Source organism: Patagioenas fasciata, chromosome 1 (assembly GCF_037038585.1).
Source record: "Patagioenas fasciata isolate bPatFas1 chromosome 1, bPatFas1.hap1, whole genome shotgun sequence".
Lineage (NCBI taxonomy): Eukaryota > Metazoa > Chordata > Aves > Columbiformes > Columbidae > Patagioenas > Patagioenas fasciata.
In genome coordinates this window covers 99,390,185-99,406,645 of record NC_092520.1, presented here as the reverse complement: position 1 = coordinate 99,406,645, position 16,461 = coordinate 99,390,185, and the positions used below count along the sequence as shown (strand labels likewise).

The following is a 16,461-nucleotide window of genomic DNA, read 5'->3' as shown; positions in this document are numbered from 1 at the left end:
AGAGGATGACATGGGAAAGTTCAAGAGGTTAAGAGGTTCTGCAAACCTCCAATGCTTTTTCCACAGATTTACAGAAACTATATTCTTCTACTAGAAGTGACCTTTTGACTCTTGAATAAATGCTGTAAATCATACATTCTGCTACAAAATCAAATTAATCTGCATACCCCACTTTTCTCAACAAATCAGTCATCAGACTTTCCAAACAGTAATTTAAATAAAGCTCAGAATATGGCAAAAATGCTCTTGAACTCAGAATGCTACAGAAGCCGAAGTCTTTGGGGAAGAGAAAAACAAGCCCTTCCAAGAAAGAGTGCTCACAAAAAAAAAGAATACTTCTATTCTACAAGGAATTTCTATTGGACAGAAGAATGTCAGTGTATTTAAGCAGGGAATTGTAAATCTCCCAGGTTAATTATTTTCTTTTAAAAATCTTTTAAACTCCCTTTAACTACACAAAATGCAATAGGAGAAAGTTCTGTCTCAAATTTCAAATTATAGATAGATTTTTTCAGGCTCTCTTTCATACAAACCTAACAGATTGTACATTTTACAAAGGAACAAATGTATACTTACGAATAAACAGACACTGTAATTAGTACTATTTTCAAATAAAAAACATTTGGTGTACATTTCAAACAAAATAGAGATGGTCATGCCTATAATTATTTCTTATTTTTGTTAGACTACTTCTTTGAAATGTAGGTCAGAAAGAAGATACAAATAACTATTCTCAGGATATTAGAGAAATTTTTATCACAGTGAGGGTGGTGAAACACTGTAGTAAGTTGACCAGGGAAGTTGTAGAATCTCTCAACTTTCACAATACCCAAAATTCAACTGAAATTCAACATAGTATATGTAAAAAAAATTTAGAACACACAAGGGAACCCAACATCTTCGGCAATCCTAACACTGTAAAGGATGAGCTGATAGGAACCCCTTATTTAGGCTGCTCAGCAAAGAGCTGTCAGGACCTTCCTCTGAGAAGCTCACAGCTCTGCTGTTTGGCCTTAGATGTCTGAAAAACGGAATCTTGTCAAGGTATGGAAATGCCATCTTCTCTTTCTCATATGAAAACCCACTCAGATATGTGAGATATGTAAATTGCAATAAATGCAATCCAATATCATCATCATTTTACTTGTGTTTCTTAACAATTTAATGCATATGTTGAACATTTCAAGTCCACATGCAAATAAAAACACAAAGATGAAACAATGTCTCTTCCAAAAACACGGCCCACAGGACAGTTACACGAAAGTAAAAAAGTCAAGATAAATCAGTTTCTTCCATATCCAACCACCTCACCTCGTGCTGCCAAAACGCTGCTCTACTCAACAGTTTAAGCAGCCTTGACCACTGTTGAAGTTAGTAAAATAAAAGCTTTCTACTAGCTTATAGTTCAGGAGATACTTTCATTGCATACACAAATACTTGGTTTTACCCTTTCTTAAATAAGTGAACAAAATCTACTCAAACTCTAGCATTTCCAAATTATTAAGTATCACACTTATATACCTGTTAAGACACTGCATCAAGCACTGTGTACTGAGTAGAGCACAGCAGAAGCTGTTGAAAATGCAAGATACCCAACATGAATATTGTTGAATGTACTTTTCTAGGAGGTTCACACACACTTCCTGCTTAATATTAAGAAAATTACATAAGTTAGCATGAAAATATTTTTATTAGTTTTTTCTAGCAATTATTTATAAGCTAAGTCACTGAAGTTGCTGGTTTCACTCCAGTCGCTATGTTATTGTGATCCAAACCAAGTGGCAGTTTACACACACAGTTTTTTTCTCACTATCATGGGAGAGGATAAGTTATCTTCTGAGATTAGGAGAGAGGCAAAACGGAAAGTAGGAAGCAAAGTGCCTCTGAAAATGTTTAGAAAAAAATCAAGGCAAAGTTCAGACTAAACAAGGCTGCATTTAGTTTTCTCTAGTACCCTTTTGCTGAGGGATGGCACTTAAATTCCATCTTCCAGGACTGCTACTGAGATTTGCTTCCAGCCCTGACAGTACTTACAAGAAAAACCTCTGTATTTGCATTAAGGCTTAAAGACTATGTATTACCCAAGCCATGCGATCCATTCGTTGAACCTGGAGGTAGAAGACAACCTCAACTGAAGAAAGGATGTATTTTTGGTAGCTTCAGTAGCACGAGCAGATCTCTTCTAGAGAATCTCCTCATGTACTCTTCCTCCAAAACTCATTACAGCGGAAGACACTCATTCCAAGATCTAACAGAAAAATATGCAAACAACCACCTATGCCAACACCACCTTATGTTTTTACCACATACATAACGCATTTTTCTCTAAAATTCTGTTCAATTCTAACTCCAAAAAGCAAGAAGCAAATAAAGCCCTCAATGAATCTGAAAAGCAACTTGAACCTCTTCAACTTGAAATGCATTTTTAAATGGTAAATCCCTCATTAAAATCAGGAATATTTCATGAAGGTATACTAGTTTAAGAAAATAAGAAATACAATTTTTCATTTGTTTAACTGGGTTACTATCGCTTTAACCTCTGCATGTGAGGAAAAAGAGAAGCATATTTTCTGCCCAAATTAAAGAACATACATCTAAGAACAAAGAATACATTTAATACTTAGAAGAGAGGGAACTATCTTGGCAAGGGGAAGGGTGAATCTCAGCCAGTCAGAAAGCATCAAGTCAGCTACCTACGAGTTTCTCTCAGGGAAGACTACAGCCAAACGCCCACACCATTGTGAGAAGAGCAACTAAGGAATAAGACTGTTACATGTGTTTGTGGTGTGCCACAGTAAATGGCTGTTCAGTTCTGTGCTCAGAACAGGTGAAGAATGTCAGGAGGCAGAGAGGGCTCAGAAAAAGCTTTCCAAAAAGATCAACCATCTCTCTCCCCAAGCATACTACAAAACCCTTGAAGAAGACAGAAGTTTGGTAATATAAAGGAATTCTGTTCAAATGACAAAACTATCACAAGATTCAAGTAAAAGGAAGTAGTCAGGACAAATTCAGAGTAGAGTTAAAGCACAAATATTGACATGGTAGGTAATTAAAATGTAATTGATTTACTCTCTTAGGAGATTTCAAAAATCAGAAACAGGCATTTTTGAAAAGGCATACTTCAAGTTAATTCGTGGGGTTCTTAGCTTACAATGGGACCAGGCTACATAATTAAAATTGCTTCTTCTAGCCACGTATTTCATCAATTATCGAATAAGCTTTACAATTTCAGTGCAGTGCAAATAATTTAGTTTGTAATTTGTTGGAAAATGATATCTATCTGAATAAAACTGGTGCTTTATGAATTATCTTAAAGGAAGCCACTAGCAGTAGTGAAAGATTTTTTTTTTGGTGAAGTTATCAATGGTCAAAGAAGACTTCCAAATGATATGAAGAAAAACTTAGGTTGTCGATTTCTGTACAATATTTTTTAAAGCATAGTGTAGATGTTCAGCTAGTTGTTACCATCTCTGTGCCCTGAATTACTTTTACAATAGGAGCTGACTGTGGTTTTCACCATGCCGAAGTTTCTTTGTCTTTTTAAAGATGGGACACAAACCCTTACATTTTAATTGTGGTTCTTGAAATGACGGTGGAAACTGTCTTGACCTAAACTGTTTTCAATCCTTTTTCAGCAGCAAAACATCTGCACTTATTACTGACATTTGATATTAGCAATGGAATAATTTCATAATGGAGATAAACAGCATTATTACCAAACTGTCTCAGCGTCTATTTTCACATCTCATCTAGAAACAATCTTTTATTCAGGCCACACAATTTCTCTCTGGTATAATGCATTATAACACAATTATTTTGGAGAGTAGTGGCACAAATTACAATGCACAAGGCAAATGCAATTGTTACACACTTAGACAGTAAAATGACAAGACTGTTTTCAAATCTATAAGTACATACACAGCAATATCCCATGAACCATTTATCTTGTTCAGGTTCACATGACATTATGTATTTCTAATGCCTTAGGACAAATTAAAATAATATTATGTACAATATTGCATCAGAAGTACTATTGCTACATTAACTGTTTATGCAGTCAAAGCAAAAATAAGAACATAACCAAGATATGTAACTTTAAAAACATGTGAAGTAATAATAAGCAAACCCAGAAACAAGGGAAGTATTAGTACCTCTTAGTACTTGTTTTAGGTTTTCATTTTCTCAGTATAACATTTCAATAATGCAGTCACATAATTTTTTTGAATATTAAAAAAAGCATGCCTGGTTCTAAACTGTCTCCTGTTTGGTATGCACTCATATAAACAGAAGGGCGAATTCAGGATATTATTTTGTATCCCTCATTTCCAATTTTAGTAATTGTGTGTTCAGTTTGGAAAGAATTTTTTAGCATTATGTTATTAAGCCTACTTCAAAAAATCCTATTAACTCTAACAACAATTAGTCTTTACTGGTTACAGAAGATTATTAGAAGCTTTCTGCCAGAACACAACAGACGCTGGTAAGAGGAGGAAAGCTTACACTAGAGTTAATGCACCAGAATTGGCGAAGTAGTCCTACCTTCTTTGCCATCTTGAAAAACAACATGGTTTTTCAAATGTTTTTTGCGCTTAAACAATAGCTATAGCAGAAGTAACTTAGAAGAAGGAATTTACAGCTTCATAATTCATGTCTGAAAGCATCTGAATTTAGAGATTTCATTCAGACACATTAGTAAGAACATTTGTTCCCTGGCACATAAGAATCCAAGACAACTTTACATGAACTTTTTATTAAATGCTTAAGAAAACTCTGAATGAAACCTGTTTGCACACATCACAGAATAAAGTGAACATTAATGACAACTACAGCCAGGCTGTACATATACCTGTGGTACAGAACACATTACTATGTGCAGTTAGCTACACAATTTTAATCACAGAAAACCAGCCTGTTTTCAATGCTGTTGTCTTCCAGCAACCCTAAGTGCTTAATTCTTTACTGTCCGCACTGGAATGCTTTTCCATGTAATACCAACAAACTTTCAGCAGGGCAAAATCTGTATGCGCCCTAATTATGGGCTTTCTTTTTGCTGGGACACTCTACTGTGAAGTGAGAGTAAGTAACTCTGCCCCCTCTTCCCAGTAGCTCAAGCTCCAGCAATTTCACTCAGCAATAAGCAAAAATATAACAGTTAAAAACTTGTTATATATATATTTAAATGTTGTAAAATGCCACAGCAATTGTAACCTTTGGAATTTACAAACTTTTGAATACTTTACTTCGCAGTCTCACTCCTCAGCACCAGTTCTGCTGCATTTGCTACACAGAAAATCAAAATTAAGAGCTTGCTCTAAAAAAGCTTAACAATCACAACAGATACATTAACAAAACTTCATATAACAAACATAAATTAACATTATATAGCTAATTAACAGAATGTTACTGCTTCTTAAAAACTCAAGTTTTACTTTAAATTTTGCATGCTATGAAGAGAATACCCACAGCAAATCAAGTAGTGTCACTATCAGTTGACCAGCTCTTTTTTTATAAGTCCAGACGTCTTGTCTTCTACTTCTGTAAAGTGAACTCGTTTCTTCTGATATTTAAAGGCAAACAGCTCAAAGCCTAATCCACAATCAGGCAGGCGAGACAAAACAAACTCTTCTCTTCTGACTAGTTTTTCAGATGTGCATAAATTCCTTTTTAACTGTTTCCTGTAAGAGGAGTCAGAATACTGTCCCAGCACAACCTCTAATTCAAAGTTGTAAACATCGCAACTACTAGAAATTTAGCCTTGCTGTCTGGTCTGAAATCAGTAAGCATTTTACCTATCCAAAATCTGGAAGTTTCTGAGATGCAAACGAGAAACTCTTTGTTAAAACAAGAGCTACAGAACTGCTAGAGCACAAAATCCCAGGATCTTTCAACATGAACACACATTTTGTGAGGATTCAGTTATAATTCAAACAGACAGATAACCGGGTTGATAACCTCAAATATCAAATCCTTGAATCGAAACATCTAAAAATAATCACTAAAACATGTCCTTATATATTTGACTTTTGCTTTCTGGACAATATAACCATATGGAACATAGTGATATCAGAGGACTGTTTTTCGTCACTTTAAGGTTTTTGTACCATCTAAAAATTCTGGGGTGGACATGCTGCCCCTTGCACAGCAACATTTACTAACAAGTAGGCTTGCTGCTCTCTTACCTTCCACAGCTCCCTATTGTGGCACTCCATTTACCACAGAGGTTACATGTGCTGCACGTCTGAAAGAAATCTTTGACCTGCTGAATGAAATTATCTCCAAAAGCAGCAATATCAAAGATGCACTAAAATTAAAGAATCAGTGAGATAATTGTTAGACCACTTCATTCTTTCTTCTGCCAGTTCTGTTCCACATCTCCTTTTGCATGCAAAATGGGTGTCTCTTTCCTTAGGATTCTACACTCTCAAGGAAACACTTCCCCAAAGCTAACAAATCTGGCTGGAAAACACACTGAATAACAAGGTCACCGTCAGCAGAGACTTTATCTTCAACTTTGTTTAAAGACAGTTTGTTCTTTTAAACCCCCTGTTTTTGTTTTTGTTTAAGAACTGTGCCTGAAGCTCACTGTTACCATTTTAGCATCAGTGACCTCACATGCATTTCCCAGCATGATTCTACAGCGCGTTACAGCCCATCCCATATAAAAGTCTGAAGCATATTTAAGACTTTACATTGTGACCTCTTAAGCATCACAGGTTACAGCCCTCCACAGATTCAAACCTTTTTCTGTGTGATATGCTTATTGTAGAATAGGAATACGATCAATCTTTGCGTTCAAGTTCCTTATATGGTGACTGTTGTGCAATTAAACTGGGAACAAAACTACTTTAATACAAGGTTTGAGGAAGGAGTTCATCAGCTAAAGCGGAGATTCCTGGACACAGTTTTCACAGAACAAGACAGTCTGAAGCAGTACATGAATTCTGTCTGAACAGACAACAGTTTTCTTCTGTTATTCAACAGAACTGACAGCTGTCATCATTGCTGCTTGTTACTTCAAGCACTAAAGACTTTCAGTAACCCTGACAGAGGCTATGCTCATTTGAAATACTCAGTTTCTTTCTACGTATTCACATTCATGCAACACATAAATTATCTTTTATGTAAAAAAAAAAAAATCTTATAGTAGCAAAGAGAACCCCAAATTTCACTTTAATTTTGATTATTTATGTGATAGAACTGAAATACACATTCTTTTATGTTTTAAAAGAACTTCAACTGGCAAAATGTGGGCCAAGTGTAATTTGTTTTTAAAAGTCATATGTATTCTTATGTATCAATAACTTGTAGAACAGAGGCATGTGTTGCTATCTGTGTCAGAATGAATATAAAACTGGATTTTCTTAAGCCTTTACCTACAACAACAGGCCAGAAAAAATAGTGACAGGTAAACTCAATCAACCCTATGGAATTTTGACTTCTACTCCAGGCTGCTTCCTTTTTTTTGGGACCATTCTACATTTGAGTTTCTTCACTTGCTTTATTTTAAATCAAGAACCTAACTTTTAGGGGGAAGAAGAAAGGAAACCCAACCAAACCGTGCAAAACATTTTTCTCTGTGTATTAGTTCAATTCCCACTGCAACTGATTGGCAAACAGTTGTCTTCTAGAGAGTAAGAACGATAAACTTCATTGTATCACATACACAAAACCTGAAATTCTGGCCAAGCAAAATGGACACATCAAGGATAAATGACAACTGAAAAATGTTTAGTAAACGTTAGCAGGTTGTTAATGACCACACTTCTGATGCACACAAGACACCACATGTTTCTTGGTGTTTAATGCCTTACCAATGCAGAAAGAGGAAATCCATTAATGCCTCTAGTTCAAGAACCGCTAGAAAAAAACTCCTTGACCCTTCGGCTTGCTATGTTTGACAACAAAAACTGCCTGTCAGATGTGGCCCTACTGAGTTGTCAGAACAGTATCTTAGTAAAGCACAAACGATCGAGGTTCATTCTACTGATGATGAATATACAATAAAGGACAGAAGGTGACCAATGTGGATTCTATTTTATTAAGTGGAACTGTGAAATTATTGTAGGTTTCCTTTCAGAGGGAAAACACATTCCTGAGAAGTGCACAGCCACAGGACTGCGTATGCAGTGCCTTTGTAGTAATCCAAGGGGTAAAAAGAAACCCAGGAAGAAATCCTCCTCATTGCCTTCGGAGGGTCTGTCTACTGGTAGCAATTCGGTTATGTGGCAGTTGGAAGGAAAGCACACAGCCCTTTGCCAGAGCTGGCAATAGGCAGAGATGCCAAGTGCCATTACATGTGTTACCACTCAATATTTCATCATCTAAATCCTGCACTGACATATTTTGCATGCTTTGGAAATACCAGGGGAATTAAATGTTGAGGTGTGGAGCACTGAAAAGTATTTCTGTCCTGTTATGCAGCTAAAGGTTGGGATATCTGTTGTATGAATTTTTTGAACAGAACTTAAAAAAGCAAAAATACATCCAAGTTTAACCACCCTTAATAGGTTACAATCCTGTAGTGAAAATGCAGGCAGTCAGGAAATGTGGGGAAATCACACGAAGTTCAATCTGAAACTAGGACTGAACAAACCTCTGGAGCTCCATAGGCTAAATTCACTGTGCTTATGTATCCGGGTGTAACCATTTTTAAACTGCAGTTCTTATACTGCTAGTTTGGACAAGTAGCGATTTTAGCTTTTAAAATGATAAAGGAAATATTCCTACTTATGCATATTTCATGGAACATTGCTTTCTGCAGTCTTCATAGAACATAAAATATTTTCACAGGTTGTTCTACATAAATCTTTGATCTAATTTTAGTTTTTAAACTGGTATAGTTAAAAGCAAATTCAAAGACACACTTACGGTTAAACTGGTTCAGACCACAAGATCAAGCGTCAAGATGTTTGGTAACATCTGAGTCGTATGTTCTATTTCTTTGCAAGGGGCTGACTTTTTACCTTTAGCAGATTTGAGCTATGAACAAATTTTAGTTCTACTGTAGAATGTATGCCTTTTTAGCAGAAACTACGATGCACTATGCACTTACTCTGTAAATTCAAAGACTCCGCAGTTCAGAGGTAAAAGAGCTGAGGAAAGGACTATATTCTCACAAAATAAACTGCAGGGTGTGTGCGTTTTTTTGTCTTTTTTATTTCCACAACCATCCTTTCAAATTGTGCCTCTTGATTTGCTTAATGTTTTTTGTTTGTTTTGTGTTTTGGTGTCACAGAGTTACTGATAATAAACACTCATGTGCTACTTCTCAAAATCACACAAGACATTATTTCCTTCTATTTAATTTCAAGTGCCTCTAAATGTCTCATTCATGTATAATGAATCTAGACTCCATTATCTAGCAGTATGATATTTTACTATAAAATAGGACTCTAACCTAGTAATTTGTCTCATATTTTTAGAAAACCCCACATTAATACTCATAATAAAAATTATACTGACTACAGAAGCTGCTGTGATAGCAGATGTTAAAAGAGATGCCAGACAGTACATGTGCATAGTTTGCCAAAGAGGAAGAGGCTGCAAATGTAGCAAAATGCTACATCTTATGTGACACATGTAGGTAAACATACTTTCTCTCAAATTGGAAAGTGTGCTAAGCAAAGGCTGAGACTGAATAATCTTAAATAAATATATGCTACACTTCAAAATCAGAGTGACAAAGCAAAAATTATTTAGATTTAAGTAGGCTGACTAAGATATTTTCTTACCTCCTCAAAGGAGGTGGGAACTCTTCAATTTCTGCTGCAGTTATCCAGGGTACCTTTCAGTCCTCCACTACACTCTACAAGACATCTTCAGTACACCATCTAATCTTTTTCTATTTCAGAAACTCTCTGCCACAAGTTCCTTCAGCTACTTCTTTTGTGGACAGGTCTCAACTCCATTCCTGTATCACAAACCAGATTTTTCTCTGTTCACTTTACAAACTTTTCAACTTCTTTTAGAAACATGAAAGAAGTAAAACTAGGATGAGGTAAAGGTACTGCTTTGCACATATCAGTACCAAGAAAACTAGCATAGCAGTTGGAAAATCAACACAATGAGATTCAGTGGTTCTAATAAAAAAAACCCCACTCTCACGCCAGAATGTACCAGTAGTACTGTTGTGAAAGACATGGGCTTAGACCACTATTTCACAAGGTACTTTAACATATTTGTAATTTGAAGGACACAAAAATCCTTTTATTTCAGTAACAGAGTCAATTATTTTTGGTGTATCAGATATCAAATTGAAGCTGATCTTAACAAAACTAAGGCAAACCACCTTTTAAAGGTGACACCAAGCAGTCGATCAGGTAAAAGTAAGCATAAAAGACATTGAGGTGCTGGAGAGAGTTCAGAGGAGGGTGACAAGGCTGGTGAGGGGTCTGGAGCACAAGTCTGATAAGAAGCAGCTGGGGGAACTGGGGCTGTTCAGCCTGGAGAAAAGGAGGCTGAGGGGAGACCTGATCGCTGTCTACAACTACCTGAAAGGAGGTTGTAGCATGGAGGGGGTTGGTCTCTTCTCCTGAGTAACAACTAACAGGACAAGAGGAAGTGGCCTCAAGTTGCCCCAGGGAAGGTCCAGATCGGATATTAGGAAATAATTCTTCACAGAAAGGGTTGTCAGGCATTGGAACAGGCTGCTCAGGGAAGTGGTGGTGTTTAAAAGATGGAGGTGTTTAAAAGATGTGTAGATGTGGCACTCAGGGACATGGTTTAGTGGTGGACTTGGCAGTGTTAGGTTATAATGGTTGGACTCGATGAGCTTAAAGGTCTTTTCCAACCTAAATGATTCTGTGATTCTAGAAGAACCAGAGAAAACTAATCCCTCAACCAAGGAATGGCTAGAAAAAAAAAAAAGTCATGTTACATGGACAACGCCTTGATATACCCCCAGAATAACCTTTGCCCCTATTTGCCCCCAAACTTCCAACATGGATTAATGACTTCTAGTAGTAACTATAGACTCAAGTTAGGCCTAAACAGGCTTCATTCCTTTGAATAAACTCTTCACGGTTAGCTCACCATCTTGAAGAAAAGGATGCTAATGATCATGAACCTCATTAGAGGGACAGAGAATCCATATAAAACTAGTTAAATCCACAATGATTACACAGGGTTGGCAAAGAACACAGCTTCTCACCTGCTTTGTGACATTGAGCACATATCTTGCACCAGGAGGTGTTAATATTGGAGTTACAACCATTTTTTGTTTCTCCCTATCCACACAATTTTTGTAATGATATAGTAACAATGAAAATATACTGCAAGGAGCTCATTAGTATTAATACAAAGAACAGTCAACACGGACTAGCCAACTACTTGAATAACTGGAAATAGGAGGCAGTGAGGCCTGACTGACTTGAAGCATAGCTTACTGGGCTGTTACAACATTGCCTTTGAGTATTTTAATGTAAATTAAGGGTACACTGAAATATTCTTCTGCTCCCAGTACCAAAAAAAAAATGGAAGTGTTATTCAAGATTTGTGGACTGCATCCCAGGTGCTGTGGCATTTCTCTATTTTTGTCATTTCTCAGAGTAAGTCCCAGGCTTCTGGAGAAATAATAAATCTGAGAAGCTGAAGTTTTATAAGGAAAAAAAATCAAACCAACAAGTAGCCCTTATGGTTTAAAAGGAATTTACTTGAACTACACTCAACATAAAAATAAATGAAGAAAATGTAGCAAGTAAAATGTGAAAATGATAATTTTTACCTCAAAATAATATTAGTGAAGTTAGTTAAGTGTTAATTAATTTGCAGATCAGGACCCAGTAACATAAAAATACACTGTAACCAAGGGAATTTTAAATTATACATACTAAAGAAAGTCTACTGATTTATGCTTTTGGAGTAAGATCTGTTGCTGCACACAGACACAAACACAATCCTGCATACACACTCACAATGACACACCATTGACACAGGGAAGATGACACAAGGCCAAGAGGAATAGGCTAAATAGTACAAGCCTTATTTAAAGTACATAGTTTATTAAGCTGAATTTCACTGATGATTCAACACATCAGTACTATGCTTACAGATACTCAGAAATGACAGAATATTAGTTAGAAAGAAAACAGGTTAAAATGTGACAAAGCAACTTCTATGACAGTGTCATGCAATCCAAACCAGAATTTTGCATTGGTGGAAAGTGGTAGATACATAAATTTCCCAAAAATGAATCTTAACAAATATTGAAGTTACTATTGGCTCTTATTTGTATTAGTCTTGTGTTTAAGAGTCTCAGTCATATATCAGTGTTACATAAATATTACAACATGGAATAAAAATAATTTCTGCTCAGAAGATTAAATATAAAACAAAATCTCTGTAAAAAATGGTGAGACAGAGAAACAGGTAGAACAAGAAAACAATGATACCAACTAGCACAGTGATCTACATATCCCAGGAAGACTGAAAATGAAATGCAAAGATATGAAGGAAGTTGAAAATGGAAGGGATTTTTGAGAATGATTAGGAAATAATGCAGCAGAAATTCTAGAATAGGCTCTGCTTTTAGTGTTCTTTCAGATATGGCCTTCCAGAAAAGTTACCTTTTATAGAAAAAGCCTACTGCACTGGTGATGATGATCCAGCCCACCTGCTGAAAGAATTCTTCGATGAGTTCTCCCTAAGGATTTGGTCATTGTTCTTCTACAGTACTTGGGAAAGGAGTTTCCATTGCAGCATGAGAGACTGTCCCTCCCACTCCCTGAGGCTGAACATGCTGCCTCTAATGGACTGGGATAAAAGCCAGATTTGGCTCCCCAAATAGCAAGTGCTTTCCTGCCAACATAATTTCTTTTTCTTTCTTTTTTTACTTTTTAACAAATATTTTCCATTTGCTTTTTTCTTACAAACATATCAAAGGATAATGAAAAAAGAGGAAAACAGGATGTTTTAAAAATGAGAAAGGATCATTTCACATATGATAACTCAGGGAGTTTAGCAAGACATCTAGCACACATATACCTTCTGATCTGTTTTTGCAAAAGAAACACATTCATGTTCAGTATTCAATGGATCGAATGTGATCCAAAATCTTGAACCACACTATGTGATTCACATAGAAAACCATTCTTACTCAAATCAAAACACAGAAAAATCAGATGATTCATAAAAATATTTTAGCTTTTTACAGACAGCTGCTGGTTTTCTTTTCTATATCATATCATAGATATTCCACCAGTCTATTAATCATTTAAAGGAAAGGAAGAAGGCAATGAAAGCAACCTGAAGATAGAAATTAAAATGTCTCCTATTTTGACTTTTTTCCCCCCAAAGTTTAAAAGAAAATTTTTAATTTAGCATACTTTGCTCACAAAACAGCAAATCAGGGATGAATGTATGAAGAGTTTAAAACATTTTCAAATAGAGAACTATAGTATCAGTCATGGCTGGACACAGTTGAATAACCGATGCTTTTACAAAAGACAAATTTACTGTGCCAACAGCCAACATTGAGAGGGTAAACAGAACAAATCAAAACAGATCCATTAGAAAGCTTTAGCCAACCATGTAAGAGGCTAAACTGAGGTCCCAAGAACATTCTTTCTAGCAAAAGAGAAAATATGTTTCCATAAAAGTCTGGACTTCAGGACCAAATCTGTTTGGACGACTGAGTTCAAAAGAAATACTAAGTGAACTCTGAAGTGTGCACAGATGCTTATTCCTTTGAAACATTACCATTTGCAGTAGAGGATAACAGACTTTTATAAAAAACAGATTCTCTTGAAAAATCAGTATACCTTAAATATATGGACTAGGAATAGAAATTAAACTCTAAAGGGAAGAAGTGGCTACACATATAGATATGACATGTATAGCTACTCCAAAATGTTTTAAATCTCATTTAGTTAAAACTGTATGCGTATAATGCACTATGCCAGCAAAACATAAAATAAACTTTGAAGGAAGTTTATAACACTTCTAAGGCACACATATCTGCAGAAAGAACAACACTTACCTTAGCGAATCCATCTATGAAAATAAAGTAATGAACTTCTTAAATTAAGAGCCAAAAGATAGCCTAGGGAACCATCTGACTCAGGACAGACAGATGCAGACAATGCCAGCAGCACAGAGAGGCCCCAGGGACACAAAAGCTGATATTGTTCTCCTGCTGAGCAAAAATCTCACTTGTAAATCAAACGACATCTGCATTCAGAATCACCCACAGAAAGCGTCCCTGAAGGGGTGACCAAACTACTTGACTCAACAGAAGAAAGATTCCTTGTCTCCTTCAGCGTAGGCAGCTACATAAAATAGCAGCCTCTGGGTTTACTTTTTAGCAAACTTTGCTTTCTTTGATGCACCAATAGAGATGAAACACAATATGTAAAGATCTTCCCCATTAGGTAGAGCCCTGAAGCCCAGTATACTTTTCAAAACAAATAATCATTAAAGTAAAATCTTTTGTCACGATACAGAAAACAGTCAAACACCAACATCTCCAAAACTGGTAACCTCTTCACATTTATTTATCAGTATTGCTGACATAATACAGCAATGTCTCCCAGGATCGCTTTCATAGAAGTCAATGAAAAAGTCTTAATCAAAGCATTTGATAAGGCTTCTGAAAATCTGTCAGTGGTAATAAAAAGCTGCTTCACTATTTAAATTTAGCTCTGTTTCCCATAAAGTTATTTATATCCTTTACTTAACTTTATTACATTCTTTTTGATATAAACTGGATACCAGAATGAAACAATCTATAAAGCTTTGGGTAGGAATAAACCCAGACAGTTCCAAGTCACACATGGGAATGTCCTACAGCATTCAACAAAATTTTGATCATCACTTTTCTATCAGAAGTGAGAAAAAAATAAGATCTGTCCAACTCAAAATTACGCTTTTACTTTACAAGAAAGATCAACTACTAAACAACGCATTTTTAAGGTAGTAAATATTTCTAAATGGCTGTTTCTAGAAGGCCCTTTTCTTTATTCTCCTCAGTAAATAAACTTAAGGTTTTAATAATGAATTTTGTAACTTTTGTACGGGAAAAACACACTCAACACAATAGAGGAATTCTACAAAATTATGAAAAAAAATCACACATAGAACTATTCAGTAAGCTCACATCAGGATATCCTGGCATATTGCAGGATTTGGCCCAGAGTGAATATCAATTACTTTGTAAGTATTTGGCACCTTTTGCCCCCCTTGTTGTGAACAACTTTGGCATCCAAGTAAAGTAGAAGACAGTCTCAAGATGGCTATCTAAACAGATGTGAATGAATTGACTGAAAACAACTGGTGGAATGATAGGAACCCTGCTTTCCATGGTGGTCAGAGGTGCCTATCCTCATAACATCTAAATTAACGAATTCCTAAGAAAGAAGACTTCTATTTTGTGATCTATAATTACCTGAAGAAAACAACACATGGATAACTTGCACTCTTAACACAAAGATTGTCCTTTCCTTTTTTCGATTTCAGAAAAAGTTCAGAAGCAAAAGAAGGTATTTCAGCAGCAGGAGTGAACTATCATCATGTGCATAATCTAAAAATAAGGATAACTCTTGAGAAAGAGTAGGAACATGAGAACAAATTTAACTGTAGAAAAAGGCCAAGGAAGAGGAACAGTAGTTTTAATGCAAAGTGACAGCCAAAACTTCACAACAGATCATAAAATTCCTACATTGTGGAATATAATGCTTTACAGGTGATGTGTTCTGGTGACCTCGTAAACCCCAAATATTGAGAGGAATAAACAGTTTCCCTGACAGAACTTCATCCAAGTACAACTGATGATTTTTTCAGAGTCTTGAGAGAAACTGGAATAGTATCAATGCATAAACAGAAATCAGTCTCCCACTAGGTTACTAAAAGAAAAAAGCTACACTTTCAAATAATGCTGTCAGAAACTTGCTTCAGTCTTTCAAATATATATTTCATGACACAGCAACATTTTAGAATTTTATTTGGTATTATTCTAATAACGGTATATTTGGGAAGATTCTATCATCCCCCTTCCACATAGCATAATAAAATAAAAATGCTTTTTGATAGTGTTTTGTTCTCACAAATTCATTATTATAGTGTATATTTAAATGTATCCCTTTCTGTCTAAGATAATGACCATGACTTTTAAATAAAAGAACAGCAAAATAGTATGAATCCATTGCAGTTTTTTCCTGTTTAAAAGGCTACAGCAGAGCATTACAGAAATATTAGATCATTAGTGAAGTACTCTGAACCAGACTAGCACGGTAAAGAACAGAAAAAAGCAAAAGCATTGCATAAGTATGAGTTAACGTCTGGCAGACCAGTCATAGAGCAAAATACTTAAAACTAAAAGCAATCTGGTTTACCAAAGCCCAAGAATTTATATGACAACATAACAACGGTTAATAAATATCTAAAACCTTCCTGCATGAGTGACACAAGTATTTGATTTCTTATTATTACACTCATTATTCTCTTCCTGTCCAGATCTTTATTTCTTGT

General features: G+C 35.7%; 1 protein-coding gene across 12 annotated transcripts in view; it reads right to left on the bottom strand.

Moving 5' to 3' along the window:
- CASK (calcium/calmodulin dependent serine protein kinase) overlaps positions 1-16,461 on the bottom strand; it is a 209,651-nt gene that overhangs the window by 45,262 nt on the left and 147,928 nt on the right. The window lies entirely within an intron of this gene.